This window comes from Balaenoptera musculus, chromosome 17 (genome assembly GCF_009873245.2).
Source record: "Balaenoptera musculus isolate JJ_BM4_2016_0621 chromosome 17, mBalMus1.pri.v3, whole genome shotgun sequence".
Lineage (NCBI taxonomy): Eukaryota > Metazoa > Chordata > Mammalia > Artiodactyla > Balaenopteridae > Balaenoptera > Balaenoptera musculus.
Genome location: NC_045801.1, coordinates 57,808,311 through 57,831,841, shown reverse-complemented (window position 1 = coordinate 57,831,841; position 23,531 = coordinate 57,808,311). Strand labels below are relative to the sequence as shown.

At 37.0% G+C, this 23,531-nt stretch overlaps 1 pseudogene; it reads right to left on the bottom strand.

Annotated features, from left to right (window-relative positions):
- Positions 1-7,231: 7,231 nt before the first annotated feature.
- Positions 7,232-23,297, bottom strand: LOC118883360 (annotated as a pseudogene).
- Between the last annotated feature and the right edge of the window lie 234 nt (positions 23,298-23,531).

Sequence of the window (23,531 nt, the reverse complement as noted above, 5' to 3'; positions counted from 1 at the left end):
TCACTAATATTTCTGGATTGTTTCTTCTTCTCTAAAATGGGAATGATAACACCTACCTTCCCCTTCCCAGTGTTGCCTTTAGAATCAAATGAAATGTATGGACAGAGCCTTTAGAGACTGGATGGTGATTCATAGGTCTAATAGCTAGTAAGAGCTAATATTAATTAAATAGTCTGTGCCAAGCACTGTGTTAAGTCATTTAAATATTTTCTTTTTTAATCCTCATAACAACCCTGGAAGGTTAGGGGACATGCCTGAGATCACAGACTGACTCCTCACCACACTGTCATACTGTTAATTCTCTGCCACTTACAAGCTCAGTGACTTTGGACAAGTCCTTTAATCCCTTTTGATCCTCAAGGTTTTCATCAGTAAAATTAAGATGGTCTCAATGAAATCTGTTTTAATTGTGGTAACATACAACACGAGATCTATTCCCTTGACACATTTTTAAGTGCAAGATACAGCATTGTTCACTAAAGACACAATGTGGTACAGCAGGTCTCTAGAACTTTTTCATCTGCCCGTTGATTATCAACTCCCCTTTGTCCCCTCTCTGCAGCCCCTGGCCACCACCATTCCACTCTGATTCTATGAATTTGACTATTTTAGAGACCTCATATAAGTGGAATCATGCAGTATTTGTCTTTCTGTGACTGGTTTATTTCACTTAGCATAAGGTTCACTCTTGTTGTGCATAGGGCAGGATTTCCTTTCTTAAGCCTGAATAATATTCCATTGTATATATATATAGCACATTTTCAATGAAATTTCTTGGACCAAACAGTCCAAAATGCTATAACAGAAGTATGAACTCTTTCGAGAGCACAGAGGAGAAGTCATTAATCCCTAGTAGTCAGGAATTTATTGATGGGGAATAAGCCCCAACACATTACCCAGCTTCCGGTGTGCCTGCTTCATCAGGTCATCTTTTTGCATTTTTATTCATACAAACTCTTAGTCCTACTGGCAACTGAGGCTTATTCATTTTTATCATCTTTCTGAGACCCTTACAAATGTTTGTAGAGATGGCTGGATGGATGAGTGGATGGATGGCTCTTATCTGATAACCTGGGCCAATTTGGGTCTTCATTATTTTCCATCTACTGTTCACTCTCTTAAGTCCCCAAACTTCTGGACCAGGTCAAATCTCAATCCTCTGTATCCCCATAACTTCCTCTACATTATTGTGATTGCCTGTGGATGTCTGCCTTCCCCATCAGATTTTAAGTTTACTGCAATGAACACTATTTGTCTTGTTCACCACTGTGGCTCCAATTCCTAGCTCATAGTAGGTGACCATTAAATATTTAAAGAACGGTGAATGACTGAATGAGTTTTCTAAAGCCTCTGTTTGTCAATGACCTAGTTTTGGGCCATCCAAAGATAAATTCTGCTCCTGAGAAACCTTACTGACCTGACATTGCTGCTCTATTTAAGTTAAAACACTCAGTGTATTTGACTCAATATTTGTAAATAACAAAACACTACGTATGTATTATCCTTTTAATATATATTCATAAGATAACAGACAAGCATACACACGCACACACACACAGCCTGATAAAAGGATGGTTTTTAAAAACTGTCTCAAAGTTGCCTCCAAAATAGAAATCATATTTAGTTATTCCATCTATAAATTCTGTTTTAATATCAAGGTCCTAGATACCCTGAGAAATACTACAAGAATCCAAAGCATCAAAAAGAGTAAACAAATTTAGTCTTACTACTGTAGGAGAAGAGAAAGAGATATTTCAGAAAACATTCTAAAGATTTGAGTGTTTTTCTGGTTACCCTTGAGTTAGGCGGAATGAATCTGAACATACTTCAGTATTCATCAAGCTTTATGCTTTGACTAAAGAAACCCAAGTAGCATTAAATATTTGAATCATACAACCAATTTCCCTTTATCTCATTCCCTGCCTGCTCTAGCATTCAAGATTCATCCAGGAAAACAGAAGACAGTACAAAGTACTTCATGGAAAAAATTGGTTATACAGATGTTGATGAGGCAAATACAGAGATTAGCAACATCAGGAAGCTACAAACACCACTGGGCTAGAAGGACAAGAGGAAGAGGAGTGTTACCGGAGCCTACGGGTCCAGGGCACTTGATGGAAACTAGAACTAGGCAGGTGACTCAGCCACCACCAAAGAAGTCATCTAAGGCAGAGATGGATGCGAAAACATACACCACCTTTTTTTCCTTCTGTCCTCAAATCTGAGGAGCACAGATGACAGGAATTAGCTCCCTTGTGATTCAGAGAAAATGAAGGGAAGGCAAGGAACCGATGTGAGGTGTGAGAGTACACAGGCCCAGCATCAGCGTACCTACCTACCAGCCTAGTGATCTGCCTACCCACGTAGCTTCAGGGTCACTGATGCAAGTATCTGACTGTTTTGAAAGAGTCACAGATGTAGAAAACAAACTTATGGTAACCAGGGGGGAAAGGGGAGGGGAGGGATAAATTGGGAGATTGAGATTGACATATGCACACTACTATATATAAAATAGATAACTAATAAGGACCTACTGTATAGCACAGGGAACTCTACTCGATACTCTGTAGTGGCCTATATGGGAAAAGAATCTAAAAAAGAGTAGTTATATGTGTATGTATAACTGATTCACTTTGCTGTACACCTGAAAATAACACAATATTGTAAATCAACTATACTGCAATAAAAATTTTTTTAAAAGTATCTGACTGTTTTGAAAGCTTATTTCTTATTGGATGTTAATAAATTGATGTTCTGATTTAAAATATTTTGTTGTTTTAAAAAACCTCTTCTAAAGTTGTTGTTCTTAGGTTCTACTATTTTATATTCATTTCACATTTAAAGTTTCTGTTTCAAAAGATAACCCTAACCAGTATGTTATTATTATGTAAAAGACATGTTATAAAAAAATAACTACTCAGTGTTAAGGATTATTCAAAATAATAGTTAACAGCCAAGGAATTAGTGTTGCTTGTCATTTTGCTTCTTCAAAGTGGGAAGTGTGGGCAAAACTAAGATCTAAGGGAAGAATAAACAAAGGAGATGCATAATAAGATTCAAATGGTAGAATGCTAAAAAAATTTCTGATAAATCTCTGATGTCAAATAAGAATCCTTTTGGAAAACAATTTTTTTTTCAGCATGCCTAAAATCACTGTTGTCAGAAAAGTCTTACAGGAATGTACATCACTTGATTTTTCAGAAAATATATCTTGGAATATACAACATGCACAGAACCTGCCCAGCTCTCATTAAATATTCATTTTGATTGACCAGCTCAGTCACTCCACTACAAAGCCCTGACTTGCCCATGGCATTATTTCTTTGGTCCGTGACCTCATCAGATGGTGTAGGCCAAATAACCTCCAGGTGTGACCATCATTGTTTGGATGGAGCCTTTTCTACCTGTGGTAAATAATGGCATAGGAATATGATACTACAGTAGGTGTGAGACAAACAGATGTGGTTTTCATGCTTTATCATTCCCCACTACAGCTTCCAATCTCAGGGGTCATTTTCTTTTCAAAACATCAGACAGCCTATGTTGTCATTAAAATCACCAAGAAGCCCTCTTAGGCATGCCTGGTACTGACTCTCTGCTGAGACAAGCCCAGTCTTGTGAGGCATGTGAAATTCAGAGTTCTAACCACTAGTGCTCATTAAGGAGCCTCCAGCAATTTTCATATGATTAGAAACAGCCCAAGTGTAATGGGGAAAATACATTCTTACGGCCTCCACACCCCCTGCAGTTTTAAATGCATTCGATCTCTCCTGCTTTTCCTGCTTTAAAAAGGTAAATTAAGTAGTGCAGTTGGGCACTACTAACCAGCTACTGTGTTCCTTCCCAGGAGGGCAGACTTGAGGGGCAAGAGTCTCATTAATTCAGCACAATCTTTAGACATGAATTGTCCCTAAACTAACCCAACAAACCAAGGAACAATGTTTACCTCCTTAGGAATATTTAACCCACTCTCCAGAAATTTTGAATACATAGATGAGGTCAGGGACAAATCAATTTTTCTCTAAAGTGTCTTATAATGCCCCTCACAGTCTTGCTACTTAGTATATTTTTAAAGAGAAGAAAAGGTGAGAAATAGATACTGTGGGATGGAAAGTACTCAAGTATAATAAAATTTCAACATTGAGACTGGTTTTAAAATGCCAACCCGGCCAGATGAGGAAGAGAAAATAGAATTGGGAGGAAGAATGAAATACTTTATTCTAGAAATAAATGTAGATGTGCCTATCAGACGTCTTTATCTCTACTAGTTTCTGAATAATCCCTAAAATTTTCCACAAAACTGCTCCCATTTTTCTACTTTGGAAAAAATAAGACTTAAAATTTGTACTTACTTCATGGTTACAAATGATATCTCATTTGTGGTATCAAACAACATTAAATTGCCTGCAACTAAGGTAGTTTCAAAAGAGCCAAAACTCAGGGTATAAAATTGAGAAACTCTCAGATCTCATACATTTTTAGTTCTTATGCTACCTGCAATGTCATTGACCAACAATTCTTTGCCCTAAGTTCTCGGTTAGAAATGTCCCAAATTGCATCATCATACATTTTTCTCTATTTTAAGTGTCAATTCTAACATTTCCTGACTTAGCTATATATATTTATAACTATGTCCTTAGACACATAAAGTTTTTTTAAATATTATGTTGATGCCATCCTTTGTATAAACCAAGCCATAGCACAATACAGACTTATGTTTAATTGTTTAAAATCTAAATGTACATTTATTAAAGGTTCCACTTCTCCTTAGGATGTAGAAAGCCACAAGACAGCATCACTCCTGACCTAAAACATAAAAAAGCTGAATAATCTACAAGATTATAACTTTTCCTAAACCCATTAGGTAGTTGAGGTTGAAAGGCAAATATAGTAAATTTATTCAATGGACTACATTAATAATTACAAAGAGGGGGAAAACACTGATATACATAACATGGAAAAATCTGAAAATCATTATGCTGAGTGAAAAAAGTCAAACATAGAAGAATACATGCAGTATTTTTTTTTTTTTACATTTACGTAACCTTTTAGAAAGTTGTGAACTAATCTAGAGAGACAAAAATAGATCAGTGTTTGCCTGGGGTCTGTGTGAAGGGAAAGACACACTGCAAAGGGGCACAGAAATCTAGAGTGATGGAAATGTTCTGTGTCGTAATTGCAACAATTACCTCACGTGTATATACATCTGTAAAAGCTCATCAAATTGTAAATTTGAAATGGATTTATTTTACATAAATTGTACCTCAATAAAATGACTTTTATGAAACCTAATTTTCATGGGAGGCTTAAGTCAATGCAATTAACCCAAAGTCTCCCAAGAAGTTTCTGAGCTTTCATTCTAATCAGATTTATCTTTCCTCAGTAGGGAAGACATCACAGGATCAACACCCCAAAAGCTAATAATCCAACTGCTATTTACATAAAGGATTCACTAACAAAGAGCAATAGCTCTTAATGAAAGCAATAGTCACTTCTGCTGGAGGAGGAGAACAAAAGCAGCAGGAAAGTCTAGCAGCATATCTTCTGACAGTCCTGGCAGGGCAGCAACCCTCAAGAACTCCCAGGAGCACCTGAAATTGTCCCTGAGTCCCTCAGCTCAGCATCGTTATATATTCTTCTTTAGATTCTCTTCCCTTGTAAGGTTATTACAAAATATTGAGTATAGTTCCCTACTGTGCTATACAATAGGTCCTTATTGGTTATCTGTTTTATATATAGTAGTGTGTATATGTTAATCCCAAGCTCCTAATTTATCCCTCCCCTCACTCTTTTTTGATACAGGACCATCTCTCAAACATACAAACAGGCCAGCCTAGAATTGCAGTATACTGCCATCATTTCACTTTGGAATGGTTTACATAGAAGAACCAGGAAAAGTCCAAAATTTGTCTTCTAAAATACCCACCAATTCAAGTCAATTCCTAGATATTTTCTTGGGCCTCACAGATTCACCATACTTATATTCAAATTAACTAATCTCTTTCTAGATGAAAAACCACAAAAGAAAATTTAGTGCAGAGGTATCCTCAAAGTTTTCTCTTTCACTGAAATTAGGACAACATTTTTTTAAAAACTGCTTTTATTTTTTTTTTACTTCTTTTAAAGTCATTTCATGTTTTATTTTTTTAATGAAACTGTTGGATTATATTGAAGTCTGTGTGTGCGTTGGGGGCTGTGGATGTATGTGGAGAGGGTGGTGTTTAAGTACACTGTTGTTTTATGGCTACCCTTTTGTGATATAGTTTGCTGATAGACTACAAAAAAGACCAAAAGAAATTCAACCTCACCTTGAAAAAAGTGCATGCTTCTTTTTCTCTAGAGAGTTTATGTTAGTATTATTTTGCTGTATCTGTTTGTCATTTAAAACATGATATTCATGTAAAGTTTTATTGCTAGTGGCCTACTGTCAGCTTTCACAAAACTGGATGTATTGTGCTATTGCAAGCTTTGTACAGGTGAGAACTTTACAAAAGTAATTAACAAAGCACATTGAGTATAATAATGCTAATAACCGTCATGTAGATAAAATTATTTGCATAAACAAAATATCCTAATCAGTATGAATTCTTTCTTGATGAAGCATGAGAACTATAGACGATAACCTTTTCAATATCTTTAATTCTCTGAAGCACTTCTAGTTCTGGTAATAGTTTCAGAAATGTCATAGCAACTACTTTGGTAGATTAACATCTCTAATGCCTTCTTTGTACTGGTAATATTAAGCTTTCAATAACCATCTTTTGGATGGTTGCCACTTTATACTGAATGTAAATTTTAGTCAATGTCTTTTAGATAGTTAATTCATTCAAAAAATATGAATGCATACTATATGTATCTACACATCAAAGATACAGCAGTTTTCTTTTTTTCTTACTGTGCATAGTTTATTTTTATATATGCATTAGCAATATTTTAAAAACTGCTTTTAAAAGTGAACTGCCCACCTTTGGAGAAGAAACTATGAAATTTGCTTTTTCATCTTCACGGTCTTTACAAAACCAAAACACCCTGATAGGGAATGAAGGAATTAGTTATTCAACTACTGACACAAAACTTCTAGATCTTTTTCCAAATATCCCAAATTCTGTTATCCTAAAAGAGGAAAAATCTTTTAAATGATTTATTTTCACTTTAAGAAAAAAGTGGTTTATTTTCCCTTTAAAAGCAGCTTTAGGATATTGTGGATATCATCATGTAGCAGGTTATTGCCTTAGTGAAATGCTCCATGTTTTAGAGCTTCTTCCTGCAGGATGTAACCTACAGTGTGGTTGGTTTTCCTAATTGCTCTGTCATAGTGATAACTCTCTCCTTCACTGCTTCCAAATGTGGTCACCAGCGTGGCTGAAATAACAATGTGTTTGAAACAGTCTATTGGATGCAGGAGCCCATTTTGAAAATTTCATAATTCGTCTAAATATTAGGTTAAATAAAAATGATTTAAGGGCTTCCCTGGTGGTGCAGTGGTTGAGAATCTGCCTACCAATGCAGAGGACACGGGTTCGAGCCCTGGTCTGGGAAGATCCCACATGCCGCGGAGCAACTAAGCCTGTGCACCACAACTACTGAGCCTGCACTCTAGAGCCCGCGAGCCACAACTACTGAGCCTGTGTGCCACAACTACTGAGCCCGTGTGCCTAGAGCCCGTGCTCCGCAACAAGAGAAGCCACCACAATGAGAAGCCCGCGCACCGCAACAAAGAGTAGCCCCTGCTCACCACAACTAGGGAAAGCTCGCACGCAGCAACAAAGACCCGACGCAGCCAAAAATAAATAAATAAATGAAATTGATTCTTTAAAAAAAAAAAAAGATTTAAACATTGAAATGGTTTTCTTCTTAACTGTTTGAGGCTCAAACTCTAATAGACCATAAAATAATTAAGGGAAAAAATGTTAAAGGAAGCACACATTTTCTAAGAGGGAGGAAGGTGGAGAGATTGGATTGTACACACCAACAGGATCAAGGAAGGATGATAAGTGATGGTGATGAATCTGCGTGCCTTATTCCTGTTTCCAAAGAAATTAAGTGTAAAAGGAAAGGGTTTCAATTAGAAATTCAAGTGATATCACCTAAGGAGACTTAAGACAAGGTATCCTTATCATACCAAAAAAATGGAAAAAAGAATATAAAAGGCTATTAAATGAAAATGATTTGACAGTCAGAGAGCAAGAAATGGTGCTTTTGCAATTCCAGAATGTTTGAATTATTCATCTTCTCCTTGAAAAATGTGTCAATTGTAATAAAGTTTGTCAGAGCTTTCCACACTAAAATAATTTATGGGGCATTACACTGAGAACAAAAAGCAAAATAATATCCTTTATACAAAAGTATTTTTCCTTTAACTTGCTTAAAAAAACCAAAAATTATGCTTTTAAAATCAATAATTCTAACTCCTTTAACAACTTAGGCGCCAACATAGCTAAGAATTATCACTCTATCTGCAGTTTTTTAATAAAACATGGAAGTGAACATGCTAATAACAAACTGATAAGAATCTAAGTGGAAAAGCATCAACTAGACTGCAAACGAATAGCATAAATCTAAACATGTCCCCCTGAAAAATTAGGAAACTGGCAAAACATCTGTTTGGCTCGCTGGCAGTCATCCTAAGTGATGATGCATGCCTTTTACTTCCTGGAGAAATAATTAAGCAGTAAGTTTAACAGTTTCTTCCAGCTCCTTCAAGAATTGGAAGTGCCAAGGACTCAGAAGTTTATTATCAAAAAAATTTTAACCTGGGACCTTGGGTATCCAGGCTGCTCAGGACCAAAGCAAGGCAGAGATGTGGGTGTGGTATAGAGCCCTGCCCAGTGAGTTAGGGCTCCCGTTTTGGTGTTTTGGTTGTCACAAAGCCACCCTGAGTCCTGCACAGTTGACCCAGCATGCCAGGCTTCTCTCCAGCCTCTCAACTTCTCTCCTCCAAAGGGACCCAGATGAAGCAGAGACCTGGATGGACCAGTCCTGACTCTGTGAGGTCCAGTTTCCTCTATGAGTACATGTATTCTTCTATGAATACAAAACATGTATTCAAACTACATGAGCTGAAGAAGTAAGAAGAGAACATTTGTCTCTTTTGCTTAGATTGCCCTAACTGACAAGACAAAGCACACCTAAATAGCTCTAGTTCATGAGGAAGGCAAAGGAAAGGAATGGCACTTTTCTGTGGTACCAAATCAAGTTTTTAGTGGATAAAGAGATAAAGTATCCTATCTCTGCTAGGCACTAATATATTGGGCAGGGGGGCACTCTATTAATGCACAATGTAAAAACAGAATTAAACCTATTAAGTGAAGGATTTATTCTACATTATCATTTAATTACCAACATGTCTCTATATTCAATTATAGTACTACGGTTTCATCAGGCACTTTCACTGAGATTTTCTAATTAAAACCCTCCCAGGTAACTGATGCTCAGTAGATTTGATTAGCATTTTTATCTTTCTTTTTCTCATTGAAAGTAAAATAACCTATCTTTGCACTTACGTAAAAATAGCAGCCTCCTGCCTAGGTCTCCTTTGCACAGACACTAGTCACAATTTCCTGCCAGATGCCTCAGGGGAGAATTTCACCTTGCACAATTCTACTGGAAGATGCTATGGCTTCCTATTGAACAGAATATCGAGTCTCCCTGCACTGATACAGTTTAGGAATTAAAAGGCTTTGGAGTCAGATTAACCTGGTTTCAAACTTCGGCTCCTGTACTAGCTAGTTGCGCCTCTGGCCAATTACTTGACTTCTGTGACTATTTCGCATTCGCAAAACGGGGACTGTTATGAGGCATAAATGACAAAATGAGTGAAGTGTTTAGCACAGCATCTGGCACGTAGTAAGTGGTAACTGTTATGGTCACTATTGTCATTTTTGCTGTTGCTGTTACAGGGTGTGGATAAGGAAAATATTCAGAGATTTTAATTAAGGTATGTGTTCCCAGGCAACTTAGTTACTGGAGGCTGTATCATAAGCACCTTGCTCCAGAGACCGGTTGGCATGCATCACTTAATATTAAGGTTTGAGCACGTTTCTTATTCTGTTTGCTCTCTGATTGTACTGCCCATCCTGTTCTCTGCCCTTCCAAGTTCAGTTTTGTGTCATGACAGACTGTCCCACACAGACTATCATCTGTGCTCTCCTGTTCTCTGGCTTCTGGTTGGACTTAGCCAATGGGAGGCACCACCAGGAAATCTGAGCATGAGAGAAGACAGGTCAGGAATGTCTCCCTCACTACCACCTGCTTTGAGGCCATAATTCTGGCAGTGGTCAGATGTCTCTGCAGCTACCCTGGAAGTCCCTTCACACCTCCAGTTTTCACTGGACTCTGTTAACAAATCTATTTTCTCCCCTCATCCCTTCAGGCCTAGGAGTGGCATTAGCTTCTTTTGCTGGTAGCTAGAGCCTGAACATCCTTCATTGGTGTGCTTATCCATACTTTGTAAATAGTTCCTTCTCTAACTACTCATCAGAATTTCATCTAAGTGCATCTCTGTTTCCCTTTGGGACCATGAGTAATGTACGCCTTCAGATCAATATGTTTCCCTGTAGCCAACTGGGTTAATGTTCATTTTACAATTTTTATTGAGTCCTTACTATGCACTAAACACCGGGCTAAGTGCAAAGTGCAAGGAAAAAATTATATATATATATATATATATATATATATATATATATATATATATATATATATATATATATATATATATATATATATTTAAATACATATACGTGCCCTTCTCTTCAAAGACGTCAGTCTTCCCAAGGAGTTACATCTATAAAACATAAATCATAATCCAGTGTAATAAATGTGCTATGTGTATGTGCAAAGTACACGAAGATTTATAGTCTAACTTATTTGTGGGGATGAAAGGCAGGATGGAAGGGAGGTCAGGAATAATCAGGAACATCTTTCAGTATGACCTCAAATAAGAGGAGAAAATTAAGAGGCAGAATTACAAGGAAGTGGCATTTCAAGCATAGAAGAGAATGTTTAAAAGTCATCATGACCTGAAGATACACAGTATATTTAGTGAACAGCAAAGTCATTCGAGGTAAGGAGAACATAGCGCTAAGATTAGAATGATGATGAGATGGGAGGACGCCATCATGAGGTATCTTTAAGTGGCTGGAGATTGGCCAGGTTTGGAAGGACATTACTGGAACTTGTGTAAAAGGGTTCATGCTGTGGAATGATTTTATACTAACTCAATTTTGACGGGTATTTCTGGCAGCAACAATATTAGGGTGACCAGTTCAATGGATTGCAAGAATACAGAAGAAATAAAAGAATCTAAACCAGAGCAGTGTTATTGGAGTTGAAAGCAGGGGACATACTCAACAAATATTTCACAGAGAATTATCAAGACTTCAAGACTTTTGAATATAGGAGTTGGAGGAGTATTAGCTATGGGTTCAATTTGAGGTGTCTGTTTAGACTACATCATAAATGGTGACTCTATTAACTGAAACAGGAAATAGAGGGAAGAGAGCAGATCGGGTAGGGGTAGATGAATTCCTTTTTGAAAAAAAAATCTGACCTGTTGGTGTTACAATAATTGGTTTAAAAAGAGACCTGATCATCATTTTGAGAAAAGAGGAAATAATTTCACAATTTAAAAAAGTAAAAGTCATGCTAGAACAGCGTCAGATGATTAAAGTTAGTGAGACCCCTTAAATGTAAGAAATTTCAAAAGTAAATGCTTCCGAAGTTTCAAGTTGGACATTCGTATCTACTTTGGTGTCCTCCCCATATCACCAAGCACAGTTAGTGTCTGCCTATACCGCATTTCCACAACATCACCTCCTTATAGTCTTGTTCAATACCTGTCTCTGTCTCCCTAACTTACTTTGACATACATCCATAATGACCTATGCAGTGCTTGGCATGTGATAAGTGTACCTAATAATCAGTTTTTAGTATCATAAAAGTGTGGTGAAATGCCAAAATTATGAGACCACTTCTGTGCTTCAACATTCGATTACAAAATAGTAGGAGATGTGTTACTTTTTTTCTCATCAAACGTTTTACTCATTGTTTTTTTTAACCTGCAATGATGCTTCCTCCCACTCATCACAAAAATAATTATATCTGACAGATACCGTACTCAAGTACAATCAAGCTTTTTTTTTTAACAGCTTTATTGGAGTATAATTGCTTTACAATGGTGTGTTATTTTCTGCTTTACAACAAATTGAATCAGCTATACATATACATATATCCCCATATCTCCTCCCTCTTGCATCTCCCTCCCACCCTCCCTATCCCACCCCTCTAGGTGGTCACAAAGCACCAAGCTGATCTCCCTGTGCTATGCAGCTGCTTCCCACTAGCTATCTATTTTACATTTGGTAGTGTATATATGTTCATGCCACTCTCTCACTTCGTCCCAGCTTACCCTTCCCCCTCCTCGTGTCCTCAAGCCCATTCATTCTCTACATCTGCGTCTTTATTCCTGTCCTGCCCCTAGGTTCTTCAGAACCTTTTTTTTTTTTTTTAGATTCCATATATATGTGTTAGCACGTGGTATTTGTGTTTATCTTTCTGACTTACTTCACTCTGTATGAAAGTCTCTAGGTCCAGCCACATCACTACAAATAACGCAATTTCATTTCTTTTTATGGCTGAGTAATATTCCATTGTATATATGTACCACATCTTCTTTATCCATTCATCTGTCAATGGACACTTAGGTTGCTTCCATGCCCTGGTTATTGTAAATAGTGCTGCAATGAACATTGTGCTACATGACTCTTTTTAAATTATAGTTTTCTCAGGGTATATGCCCAGTAGTGGGATTGCTGGATCGGATGGTAGTTCTATTTTTAGTTTTTTTAGGTACCTTCATACTGTTCTCCATAGTGGCTGTATCAATTTACATTCCCACCAACAGTGCAAGAGGGTTCCCTTTTCTCTTCACCCTCTCCAGCATTTATTGTTTGTAGATTTTTTGATGATGCCCCTTCTGACTGGTGTGAGGTGATACCTCACTGTAGTTTTGATTTGCATTTCTCTAATGATTAGTGATGTTGAGCATCCTTTCATGTGTTTGTTGGCAATCTGTATATCTTCCTTGGAGAAATGTCTATTTAGGTCTTCTGCCCATTTTTGGATTGGGTTCTTTGTTTTTTTTGATATTGAGCTGCATGAGCTGCTTGTATATTGTGGAGATTAATCCTTTGTCAGTTGCTTCGTTTGCAAATATATTCTCCCATTCTGAAGGGTGTATTTTCGTCTTGTTTTTGGTTTCCTTTGTTGTGCAAAAGCATTTAAGTTTCTTTAGGTCCCGTTTGTTTATTTTTGTTTTTATTTCCATTTCTCTAGGAGGTGGGTCAAAAAGGATCTTGCTGTGATTTATGTCACAGAATGTTCTGCCTATGTTTTCCTCTAAGAGTTTTATAGTGTCTGGTCTTACATTTAGGTCTTTAATCCATTTTGAGTTTATTTTTGTGTATGGTTTTAGGGAGTGTTCTAATTTCACTCTTTTACATGTAGGTGTCCAGTTTTCCCAACACTACTTATCGAAGAGGTTGTCTTTTCTTGATTGTATATTCTTGCCTCCTTTATCAAAGATAAGGTGACCATATGTGCGTGGGTTTATCTCTGGGCTTTCTATCCTGTTCCATTGATCTATATTTCTGTTGTTTGGGCCAGTACCATACTGTCTTGATTACTGTGGTGTTGTACTATAGTCTGAAGTCTGGGAGCCTGATTCCTCCAGCTCCGTTTTTTTTTCTCAAGATTGCTTTGGCTATTCAGGGACTTTTGTGTTTCCATAAAAATTGTGAAATTTTTGTTCTAGTTCTCTGAAAAATACCAGTGGTAGTTTGATAGGGATTGCATTGAATCTGTAGATTGCTTTGGGTAGTATAGTCATTTTCACAATGTTGATTCTTCCAAACCAAGAACATGGTATATCTCTCCACCTGTTTGTATCATCTTTAATTACTTTCATCAGTGTCTTGTAGTTTTCTTCATACACGTCTTTTGTCTCCTTAGGTAGGTTTATTCCTAGCTATTTTATTCTTTTTTTTGCAGTGGTAAATGGGAGTGGTTTCTTAATTTCTCTTCCAGATTTCTTATCATTAGTGTATAGGAATGCAAGAGATTTCTGTACATTAATTTTGTATCCTGCTACTTTACCAAATTCATTGATTAGCTCTAGTAGTTTTCTGGTAGTATCTTTAGGATTCTCTATGTATAGTATCATGTCATCTGCAAACAGTGACAGCTTTACTTCTTCTTTTCCAATTTGGATTCCTTTTATTTCTTTTTCTTCTCTGATTGTTGTGTTAAAACTTCCAAAACTACATTGAATAACAATGGTGAGAGTGGACAACCTTGTCTTGTACCTGATCTTAGTGGAAACGGTTTCAGTCTTTCACCGTTGAGAACAATGTTGGCTGTGGGTTTGTCATATATGGCCTTTATTATGTTGAGGTAATTTCCCTCTATGCCTACTTTCTGGAGAGTTTTTATCATAAATAGGTGTTGAATTTTGTCAAAAGCTTTTTCTGCATCTATTGAGATGATCATATGGTTTTTATCCTTCAGTTTGTTAATATGGTGTATCACATTGATTTATTTGTGTATATTGAAGAGTCCTTGCATTCCTGGGATAAACTCCACTGATTATGGTGTATGATCCTTTTAATATGCTGTTGGATTCTGTTTGCTAGTATCTTGTTGAGGATTTTTGCATCTTTGTTCATCAGTGATATTGGCCTATAGTTTTCTTTTTTTGTGACATCTTTGTCTGGTTTTGGTATCAGGGTGATGGTGGCCTCATAGAATGAGTTTTGGAGTGTTCCTCCCTGTGCTATATTTTGGAAGAGTTTGAGAAGGATAGGTGTTAGTTCTTCTCTAAATATTTGATAGCATTCGCTTGTGACCCTTCTGGTCCTAGGCTTTTTATGTTGGAAGATTTTTAATCACAGTTTCAATTTCAGTGCTTGTGATTGGTCTGTTTATATTCTATTTATTCCTTGTTCAGTCTTGAAAGGTTGTGCTTTTCTAAGAATTTGTCCATTTCTTCCAGGTTGTCCTTTTATTGGCATATACTTGCTTGTAGTAATCTCTCATGATCCTTTGTACTTCTGCAGTGTCAGCTGTTACTTCTCCTTTTTCATTTCTAATTCTCTTGATTTGAGTCTTCTCCCTTTTTTTCTTAATGAGTCTGGCTAGTGGTTTATCAATTTTATTTATCTTCTCAAAGAACCAGCTTTTAGTTTTATTGATCTTTGCTTTTGTTTCCTTCATTTCTTTTTCATTTATTTCTGATGTGATCTTTATGATTTCTTTCCTTCTGCTAACTTTGGGGTTTTTTGTTCTTCTTTCTCTAATTGTTTTAGATGTAAGGTTAGGTTGTTTATTTGAGATGTTTCTTGTTTCTTGCGATAGGATTGTATTGCTATAACCTTCCCTCTTAGAACTGCTTTTGCTGCATCCCATAGGTTTTGGATCGTCGTGTTTTCATTTTCATTTTTTTCTAGGTAATTTTTGATTTCCTCTTTGACTTCTTCAGTGATCTCTTGGTTATTAAGTAGTGTATTGTTTCGCCTCCATGTGTTTGTATTTTTTACAGATTTTTTCCTCCAATTGATATCTAGTCTCATAACAATGTAGTCGGAAAAGATACTTGATACGATTTCAATTTTCTTAAATTTACCAAGGCTTGATTTGTGACCCAAGATATGATCTAACCTGGAGAATGTTCCATGAGCACTTGAGAAGAAAGTTTAGTCTGTTGTTTTTGGATGGAATGTTCTATAAATAACAATTAAGTCCATCTTATTTAATGTAGCATTTAAGGCTTGTGTTTCCTTATTTGTTTTCATTTTGGATGATCTATCCATTGGGGAAAGTGGGGTGTTAAAGTCCTCTACTATGATTGTGTTACTGTCAATTTCCCCTTTTATGTCTGTTAGCATTTGCGTTATGAGTTGAGGTGCTCCTATGTTGGGTGCATAAATATTTACAATTATTATAACTTCTTCTTGGATTGATCCCTTGATCATTATGTAGTGTCCTTCTCTGTCTCTTATAATAGTCTATTTTAAAGTCTATTTTGTCTGATATGAGAATTGCTACTCCAGCTTTCTTTTCATTTCCATTTTCATGGAATCTCTTTTTCTATCCCATCACTTTCAGTCTGTATGTGTCCCTAGGTCTGAAGTGGGTCTCTTTTAAACAGCATATATACAGGTCCTGCTTTTGTATCCATTCAGCCAGTCTATGTCTTTTGGTTGGAGCATTTGATCCATTTACATTTAAGGTAGTTATCGATATGTATGTTCCTATAACCATTTTCTTAATTGTTTTGGGTTTGTTATTGTAGGTCTTTTCCTTCTCTTGTGTTTCCTACTTAGAGAAGTTCCTTTAGCATTTGTTGTAAAGCTGGTTTTGTGGTGCTGAATTCTCTTAGCTTTTGCTTGTCTGTAAAGGTTTTAATTTCTCCATCAAATAATCTGAATGAGGTCCTTGCTGGGTAGAGTAATCTTGGTTGTATGTTTTTCCCTTTCATCACTTTAAATATGTCCTGCCACTCCTTTCTGGCTTGCAGAGTTTCTGCTGAAAAATCAGCTGTTAACCTTATGGGGATTCCCTTGTATGTCATTTGTTGTTTTTCCCTTGCTGCTTTTAATATTTTTTCTTTGCATTTAATTTTTGATAGTTTGATTAATATGTGTCTTGGTGTGTTTCTCCTTGGATTTATCCTGTATGGGACTCTCTGTGCTTCCTGGACTTAATTAACTATTTCCTTTCCCATTTTATGGAAGTTTTCAACTATAATCTCTTCAAATATTTTCTCCGTCCTTTTCTTTTTTTCTTCTTCTTCTGGGACCCCTATAATTCGAATGTTGGTGCATTTAATGTTGCCCCAGAGGTCTCTGAGACTGTCCTCGATTCTTTTTATTCTTTTTTCTTTATTGTACTCTGAGGTAGTTGTTTCCACTATTTATCTTCCAAGTCACTTATCCGTTCTTCTGCCTCAGTTATTCTGCTATTGATTCCTTCTAGAGAATTTTTAATTTCATTTATTGTGTTGTTCATCATTGTTTGCTTGCTCTTTAGTTCTTCTAGGTCCTTTTTAAACGTTTCTTGTATTTTCTCCATTCTATTTCCAAGATTATTTTGGATCATCTTTTCTATCATTCTTTTTCAGGTAGACTGTCTATTTCCTCTTCATTTGTTTGGTCTGTTGGGTTTTTACCTTGCTCCTCCATCTGCTGTTTCTTCAGCAGCTTGCAGTTCTGCTTGTTGTGTTTGTCATGCAGGACCAGCTTCTCAAAGTACAAGTAGGCCATGGACACTGTCACAGGCTCCAAAACACACTCTGGGACAAGTTCCACATCTCTCATTATAAACTCCTAATTTTGCTCAGCATCAGCTTGATGTGCGGGAACTTCTCCCAGAAGGTCTCCTTCATGTCCTTCTTGAGGTGGGAGGGCTTCACATACTCTATCACTGTGGTCATGTAGGATGCGAAGATGAGGACATGCTTGTGCTTGCTGCAGGGTCACTGAGGGTCAGCCAGGAGGTTGGGATTGTACTCCAGGGCATCCCCTGCATTGGTCCCTAGTTCCAAGCCAGCTGGCGCTGCCCTGGGCAGGACAGGTTTGCATCTGGACCCCAGCAGAGCACGGGGGACTCTGGGCCGGGGCTGAGGCAGTGGGCTGGCTGGAGCATGACCAGGATGTTGGTGGGGTACAGGATCTTGGTAAGACACAACCTTTCCATCCGCCCCCAGCTCAACGCTTTCCAACTGGAAGATCATCTCAGAACACATGGAAACATCGCCGGACAGATGCCTCTGCCTCTGGCTGTCCACGCTCAGGTCACTGACACGCAGGCCTTCTCCACAGGGCAAGACAGAGAAGGCCGCACACAGGGACCTCTTGGCACAGATGAGCACAATCCTGCTGTTCCTGGTGTCATACTGCCTCATATTATTGATGAAGTGAGTCTTCTTCGGGCCTTTGTGTCTTGGGGATCCAGGTGTATGTTTGGCTCTTTGAAGGGAAGCACATCCCACCATGTCTTCCAGAAACTCGAGGGCCGCCCATCCAGGAAGATGTTGTTGAGGAAGAAGAGCATGGCCTGGCGGCGCGGCAAGTCCCCTCACATCCGCAGCACCTGCGGCACAGCCCAGACAGCGGGGCCAGGGGACTGGCCCGGGGATCCACCCGCCGCGGCCGCGGCCATCCTCCGACTGAGCCCGATGGCCACCCGCCGCCCACAATCAAGCTTTTAAAAACAGCATCACTTATGACAATAATGCTCTACCGGAAAACCCAACATTTTGCTCAAATAGTTCCTTAGTAAAATTCTTTGCAGCTACAACTGTCAGACTTTAGGATCTCCACACATTATAATTATTGTTTTCTCCCCTCAGATTACCATGTTAAGAAATATCTTTGAATTTTTGAGACTGACACCATGAACGTTAAACCTCACTGTATTCTAGTGAATAGCGGTGAAAAATGTGTACACACACACACACACACACACACATACACACACTCGCCAATACATTCCAACATAGCAACCACGTCCCCATGCTTTGGATCTTACACAGATATCCAGGGCTTTACTGCCAGGTGTTAGAAGGGTGTTATCACTAATAAATCTTAATTCTTCTAGTGTTTCCAAATACAATCAGACCTAATCAAGGGATCCACACGATGGAAATTTTGATTGCTAAATCAGGAGAATACATCACTTCTCTAAGGGGATCTATAGAAGACAAAAAAAGCTAAGTGGACTCAGTACGCTTGGTTCTTCTTAGTCTTTTAATTAAAACAAATACCAAAAACAAAATTATTCTTGACCCATTTTCGCCATCAAATTCTTTCACAGGTTTACTTTCCTATTTTCCTATTTAAAAGAGTCTAAACATTCTGTTTTTGTGACATCTTACTGAAGGAAGTAGAATCTAGTGAAAAGACATTGAATTGAATTTGGTGTTCAAAGACCTACATTCACTTGAAAAAGAAGAGCAACAGTGAGGCAAGGGGATTGCTGGCCCAATTAGATATATAAGCATATCCTAAGGCCTCTATAATCAACACAGTGTGGTGTTGGCATATGAGTAGCCAGGCAGGTCAATAAGAAAGAATAGAGAATCCAGAAATATATGCAATTGCTGGTAGTATTCAACAAAGGTGAAGTCACAAATCAAGTGGGAAATATGGGCACTTTAATAAATGGTGCTGGGATAACTGGATAAGTACATGAAAACAATAGAAATTGAATTCATTTCTGACACCAGAAATCAGTGAAAATTCTAAAGGAATTAGAAATTAAAATATAAAAAATGAAATTACACAAATACAAACATTTCTGAATTTCTTTATAACCGAGAGGCAAGGAAAATTCTCTTCCCGCTCAAAATATTGAAGCAGTAGGGAAAATCATTAATAAATTTGACTACATAAATATTAAACGTGCAGGGACTTCCCTGGTGGTCCAGTGGTTAGGACTCCACAATTCCACTGTGGGGGGCATGGGTTTGACCCCTGGTAGAGGAACTAGGATCCCACATGCTGCATGGTGGAACAGCCAAAACGAAAAATGCATGGCAAATACAACTTCATAAGCAAAATTAAAATAACAACAATGCTATTTAAAAAACAGGCTAGACAGGACATGGAAGCAACCTAAGTGTCCATCAACAGATGAATGGATAAGGAAGATGTGGCACATATATACAATGGAATATTACTCAGCCATTAAAAAAATGAAATTGAGTTATTTGTAGTGAGGTGGTTGGACCTAGAGTCTGTCATACAGAGTGAAGTAAGTCAGAAAGAGAAAAACAAATAGCATATGCTAACATGTATATATGGAATCAAAAAAAAAAAAAAGTTTCTGAAGAACCTAGGGGCAGGACAGGAATAAAGAGGCAGATGTAGAGAATGGACTTGAGGACACAGAGAGGAGGAAGGGTAAGCTGGGACGAAGTGAGAGAGTGGCATAGACATATATACACTACCAAATATAAAATAGACAGCTAGTGGGAAGCAGCCGCATAGCACAGGGAGATCAGCTCGGTGCTTTGTGACCACCTAGAGGGGTGGGATAGGGAGGGTGGGAGGGAGATGCAAGAAGGAGGAGATATGGGGATATATGTATGTGTATAGCTGATTCACTTTGTTATAAAGCAGAAACTAACACATGATTGTAAAACAATTATACTCCAATAAAGATGTTTAAAATAAAAAAAGAAAGAAAAACAGGCTAGAGACGTGAGTAGAAAAGGCCAGACAGTCAATGCAGTTTCTCATATGTTTAGGACTCTATATGTCTCATAATTAAAAGAATAGCTCATAATAAGAGAAATACAAATTAATATTACACATATCTTATTTATCATACTGACAAAAAATCAAGAGTGTGATCACATATTTAGTTGGTAAGACTAAGAGGAAACAGACACATATTTGTTTCTAAAAAGTATGCAAAATGTTACGAACCCAATGGAGGGCAATTTGGCATTATTTAATGATTTTACATATGTTTTTATGTTTTCCCCTTTTCTAGGAATCTATCTAAAAGATAAACATGAAAATATGTATACACATGGATATTTACTGCACGATTTAAAAAGGTAAAAACCAGAAACAACCTAAATGCCCATTAACACAGGATGAATTGAATTAACTTTGAGATACTTACTATGGAGCACCATACAACTGGTTAAAAAAAAAAAAAAAAAGAGTGCTTTCTAATATGTGATCTCTAGGATATATTGTTAAATGAAAACAGCAAGTAGTATAAGCAATATGTATACTATATATTGTATTACCATTTATCTGAAAAAGGGAGTCTATGTGTGTGTATGTGTGTGGTATACATGCACATACAATGGGAGATTAAGCTATATTTAAATAAAATTATTACTTATATGTGATGAGAGGTAACATGTAAAGGAGACAGATATAAAAGTCAGGGGCAGGAAATTTACAAGATGAATCTTAGTATTTTGTCATTCCAGAAAGCAAGGAAGTTGTCAAAAATTATTGGAATAGTGTCAAAAGGACTCATGAATGTCTTGAAGTGGCTCCCACTGCACAAAGATGAGTCATCCTCATCACCAATAAGAGTAAAAACATCAGTGGGTTGAAATCAATAAAATATGTTAAAAATCCAGGAATTCCAATGATCATGTTTTAAAAAAAGATCACCTTTGGAGGATGCTAGGAAACCAACTCCTTGTTCTAAAAACTGATAAATAAAGGGAAAGAATCATACAGATTACTTGTTTTTAAAGTAAAAACTGTACCTCAGGGTATTCAAAAGTTGATGAGAAAAAATTCTGTCTATGGAAGTATTCCAACTAACATATAAAGATGTAATTACATAATTGGAATATTACCATTTTGCAAATCCCAAAGTAAACTCTGGATCTGGGAAATGATCCTCAGTGACACCTAATGCCACAGCAGTAGACAACTGGACATTATGCCTCTCTTGATGGAAGTTTAGAACACCATTTATGAAGTAGTCTTGCCAAAAATGTAACCTAAATATGGATCCAGCCTCTTGATCTAACCACCAGTACAGGAAATACACGGGGAACAGAGGAACAGATTTTCTTTAAAAAAATGAGAATACAATCAGCGATATCCAGAAAGCAGGAAAGTTCACAAGACAAATTACTCAATTTTTTCAACAGATCAATTTCAAAAATTTTTTAAATATAAGTTAAGGTAGCCCATGAAATAAAAAAATCCATGAGACGTACCAACAGAATGCAGTGGTGCACCCTGTTGGAATCCCAATTCGAACAAACCAGCAACATAATATCTATAAACAAACAAAAATAAAATAAAACATGTATGAGAAAATACTGACTAGATATTTGATGATGTAAGACATGACTAGGTTTTCTTATGTATGAAAATGGCACCATGACTGGGTTCATTAACAAGAGTTTTTTCTTTCAGAGACACATACTCAAATATTTATGCGTGAAATATTATGTATGGGATTTGCTTCAAAATAATTCGGTAGGCAGAGGCGTAAAGGAAGTTTGATTAAATGCAAGTGTGGCTGTGAGCTAACGAGTGTTGGGGCTGAATAATGGGTACATGCAGATGCACTGTACTTTTCTCTCTACAATAAGTGCTTAAAATTACCCACAATACACTACTGGTGGGAATGTAAAATGATGCAGCTGCTTTGGAAAATAGTATGAAGTTTCCTCAAAAAAATTTAAAAATAGAACTACCGTATGATCCAGCAATCCCATTTCTGGGATTTAACCGAAATAATTAAAATCAAGATCTCAAAGATATATATGCACTCCCATGTTCATTGCAGCATTATTCATAATAGCCAAAATGTGGAAATAACCTAAAGGTCTATCTATGGATAAATGGATAAAGAAAATGTGGCATATACACACATGGAATATTATTCAACCTTAAAGGAGAAGGAAATCCTGCTATATGCAACAATATGGATGAAACTGGAGGACATCGTGCTAATTGAAACGAGCTAGTCACAGAAGGACATGCATGACCCCCCTCATATGAGGTCTCTAAAATTGTCAAATTCCTGGAATCAAAGTGGAATGGTGGTGACCAGGGACTGCAGAGAGGGGGCAGTGGGGAATTGATCATCAACAGGCATAAAATTTCAGTTAAACAAGATACAAAAGTTCTAGAGACCTGCTGTACAACATTGTGCCCATAGTTAACACTACTGTATTATGCACTTAAAACTTTGTCAAGAGGGTAGATTTCATGTTAAGTGTTTATAACACAACCTTTTAAAAAAGAAAAGCAAAAAATATATATATCCATAATAAAAAGGTTAAAAAAGACCCACATACAAATTCTGGATCCACCATTTGTTTGCTTAATACCAAGCAAGTCACTTAACACGTTTTAAGCCCCCATTTTCTCATATGTAAAAGGGATATAATAATAACAGTTTTATAGGTTGTTTTGCCATCTCTATTTTTGGACCCTGATAATGGTTAGTTGAAAAGAGAAAGAGGTTTTGGAATTATTCTTACCAACAGTGTATATGTATAATTATGTATAATTTTAAACACACATGGCAGAGAGAAAAGTACAATGCACCTGTTTGTACTCGTTATTTAGCCTCAACTCCCCTTTAAATATCTGTCATAATTTTATGATACTAAGCAAGTACTTAACTTTTCTAGTTTCATTTTCTTTCATGTAAAATGGGGATCATACCAGCATCATACCATTGTTTTGTGGACTACGTAAAGTTGGAACTTTATAAATAACACTTTCTCTCCTCCGTGAAGCCATTTTGATTCCTAGTTGGAAATAGTCACTCTTCTGATAGATTTACTTTGATTACTATTATACTAATAATCTCCCTTGAATTATGATTTAAATTTTTTTTATGAAAAGACTCTGGGTCCTTTGAAAACAGATTATTCATATCCTCTACCTCATGGAAGGCGTATGGCACATAGTTGGAGATCAATAAATTTTGATGAATTAAATCCCTTGAATAGATTAGATGCTACCTCCAAAACT